The sequence below is a fragment of the Triticum dicoccoides genome, chromosome 3A, assembly GCF_002162155.2.
Source record: "Triticum dicoccoides isolate Atlit2015 ecotype Zavitan chromosome 3A, WEW_v2.0, whole genome shotgun sequence".
NCBI classification, from domain to species: Eukaryota; Viridiplantae; Streptophyta; class Magnoliopsida; order Poales; family Poaceae; genus Triticum; species Triticum dicoccoides.
Window position 1 is genome coordinate 55,333,919 of NC_041384.1, and position 3,801 is coordinate 55,337,719.

Genomic DNA, 3,801 nt, shown 5'->3' on the forward strand with positions numbered 1-3,801 from the left:
AGGGTCTGGATCGGCGGCCTCCTGAGCAGTCTCCTCATGCTCAGCATCCGGCACGGGCAAGTCGTCGGAGATGGAGATCACAGCCGGCTCTAGGAGCTGTATGGTGGCTGGGGAGGAGCACTTGTCGGCAGCAGTGGGTTCAGGTGGCGGCGTGCGGTAGTGGCAGAATCTGGTGGCGATCTGCGGCGGCAGGATAGCGCAAGCCCCATGCTCCATGTCAGTGCAGGAAACAGGGGATAAGAAGTTGGTGGGTAGCAGACCGACGAAAGGCCGAGGAACTGGCTAGATGGGCCTAGTGCAGATGGGCCGAGAGATGAGCACCTTATGGGCTTGGACCCTTATCTGGGCCAGAGGCATATTGAGCGTTGGGAAGGCTTGTGAAGAAGCGAGGGAGAGAAGTGGCCCGACATCTGGTACCAAGGAGTGTGGGACGAAAGATTTCGGCGGGTGTTTGCATTCAATGGAGGGCAGTAAGGGCAGGGTGCGGGAGCAACACTCTCCCGTGATGGTTTTAGGCCAAAGCTTGAAGAGGATAGAGCGGCAGCTGTGATGCTCAGTGCGCTCAAGGTTGAGGTCGAAGCACGAAAAGTGTCCTTGGTTAGTGGTGGCCTGCCCAACCATAACAACCCCAGATGTGGTTCGGTAATTGCTCAGTCGAACTGAGAAGGTGTAGGTTAAGGTGTCGGCGTCAAAGGCTTCCAGGGCATGGGGACGCCTTACCTCCGCAGCAAGCAGTACGGACTTAAGGCAAAGGCGGTCTTCATCTTCATGCGCGATCTCTTGAATGGTGGGTATGGTAAAGGTGGTATGCTTGCGGAGCGTGGGTTTTGCGGAAATTTTGAGCATGGCTATGGAGTCGCCAAAGGTGGCGAAGTGTGGGTATTGGAAAGCTCGGAAGGCACGGTTAGACATGCTCTCGTTCGTAGCATGCGTGGCCCGCGGGTTTGCATGTCCACGACGGAAGCCGCGGGGCGGGGCATAGCCGTCCTCCGGGGGCTGGAAGGAGCTAGGTGGCAGGGGCGGCGAGGAGGGGGAGCCAAGCGTGCGGGCCACGTCCCATATCTCATTGATAAGGACGTCAGCGTAAATGCCAGCCCCATCAATGCGGTGGAAGGCTAGGTGATGTGGTATGTGTTGGAGGGCTTCAACCTTAACCAGCACAAGGATGCATGAGAAATCATTCCCATGGAGGCAAAGGTGATTGACACCAAGGAGACTTGCAAAGCCAGCAACGCTGGACGAGACTCCTTTGCGATCCCACAACTCGAGTGGCATTTTTTCAAGGGAGAGGCTGACAATATGGCGGAAGGAGAAGGTGAAAGCGTTGTCTCCGGCATTGTGGGGGAGGATGTCGACACGGCGAGTGCCGGTTTCGATAGGGCTGGCAGACATGGCTGCTGCCTGTTCCGCCTCCCGGAGGAAGACGACATAGACAGTGCCCGTTGTGCAGCCAGCGTAGCGCACGTCCATGATCTGTAGATGTTCGCGGAAGAGGCGCTTTAGCCATGGGAGGTAGCCGGGCAGGGGTGGGGTGATGTTAACTAGGCAAACTAGGGCGTTCTGGTCGGGGAGGAGTGGGTAGTGAACGTCAAGGGAGGTGGGGCGTCCGCGCACGACAGGTTCCATGCTGGAGGAGGGTATGAGCTCGGAGGAGCAAGGTTGGTGGGGCACTAGGCAGGAAGGTTGTAGGGCTTGAGAGGTGTTGTGGTGTGGAAAACGCTCCTGGCTGCTATAAGTAGCTGGGGTTGTGGCGCGAGAAGCCGGGAGGGCACGTTGGCTCTCTAGGCGTTGGGTATGGCAATGGGAGGCAGTGTGGCCCACTCGTCGGCAAGACCAACAAACAATGGGATCGCGGCAATATTTTCTTCAGTGGCTGTAAGATGCAGATCTTTTGGCTTTGTGAAGCGCTTTGCAGCATTGGGCATGGGGCGAGGTGCAGCACAGGCGCGCTGCCCAGGGACTAGATTAGACAGGAGGGCTTGCAGGTAGGAATTATGACAAAGAACCGCTGTGCCATTAGGTTGGTAATCGCAACAGTCGTCAGCATCGACTCGTCCGGGCGGTCGCGTGTCTTCGGCGTGCCCGCTTGCAGGGCAAGCTGATTGGCGGAGGTGTTCGGTCACTAGCGTGGCAGTAGGATTTAAGTCAGGTGGGGCATGATTGCGCTTGCATGGGGCATGCAACCCGGCCCTAGGATCGACGGGAGGTCTGGATGTGCAGCGTGCATGGCGGAACTGCCCAATGCACGCGAGCGGTACCGAGTGGGTCGTGGGCGTACAGAGAAGCTGACAGCCAGTGCACCCCAGCGCCATGCACCACGTCGCACGATCTCCCATGAACGCCTGCATGGGCAACTTCAAATTCGAAATGCCCAACGGTCAGCGGCCGGACACGGAAGCCGGCCGGAGAGCCGCCAAACCAGTGGCGGAGGAGGTTCGCAAAGAACTCCGGCGAGCAAAAGACCCCCAGGGTGAGGAGGTGGCCGTCGAGGAAGGAAGCCTGGCGGGAGCCGGCCACGGGCGCGACCGTACCAGAGCCATACAGGGCTAACATGCGATCCTCAAAGCGAACACCCAAGACATCAGGCGGCTGCATGGCGTACTCGTCGCTCAGCGGGCGCGCGTAACTAGAGGCCCGATCGCGCGAGCAAACTAGGGGCACCGAAGCAGAAGCATGCAGCTAACGGCGTACCAGCCTTGTACGGAGGATACAAAGAAGATGCAAGCGAACCGAAGTAGATAAATGCGAAAGAGCAGGTGTAGCTATATGCAAAGGGATGCAAAGAAATGCAGAATGCAACTGACAACAAGGTGAACGGAAGCAGAGAGGGTGCAAGAGAAAAACGCAGGATGCAACTATATGATTAACGGAGAGGAGTGCAAGTTAGTGTGGACTCGGTGAGATCAGACAAAGCAGAGAGGGTCAAAGAGCTCAACTTGTTAGCATCACGAAGTGCAAGTCTATCTGAGGTAGCCAGCAGGCCGTGGACTAGGGTTACCTGAGGTCGCCAGCAGTGGGCTAGGGTGCGTGGCGCCGGGCTCAGAGCGAGCAATGGTGGTATGCGGTGGCCGCCGGGCTCGGAGCGAGCAACGACGGCGGTAGCAGCTCGGAGCGAGCTCACAAGCCTTTTCGCAGCAAGTGATCGTTCCTTGTTAAATTAATCGCACAAAAGTGACCACACCAAGATAACAAATTGGTTGGACACAGCGTATAGTCATGAACTTGCGCGTCAAATTCTAAAAAAAATGAATATCTAGTAACTACATATATTGGATGAAGGAAATAATTTTACATCCACTTGTGAAGGAAGTTCTTCACATTTTGTTGTAGCAATTTTGAGTGATTAATATCGTCAAATCTATCCAGCCCGAATTCTCGCCTCCAAACCAGCTAGTGCATATGCAACACCATCTTTCATATCTGTCATCGGCTTCTCTGCTGATCTACTTCCAACTCCTACTGCCAATCTTCTCCTTGCTCCATCACCGGTGTTACATCACAGACTAGTGGTGAAGCCACACAAGAGCTGTGTAGCCAAATTGACTACACAAAGTTTTTGCAAATAGAGCATATAACAAGTAGAAATCTGCACACACAAAAAAAGATATAGACACATACATTTGACTACACAACTTTAAATTGACAACACATGATTGCAGCGACGCCTTGAGGATATCCAAACCCTGCAATGCAAGCGTGACGGTTGATTGATACGTACTTGATGCGGTTTTTCAAGAACGAAGAAGGAACATGGAAGCATCCATTTGACGGGGCAAGTGTGGATCATGCATGCATGTATGT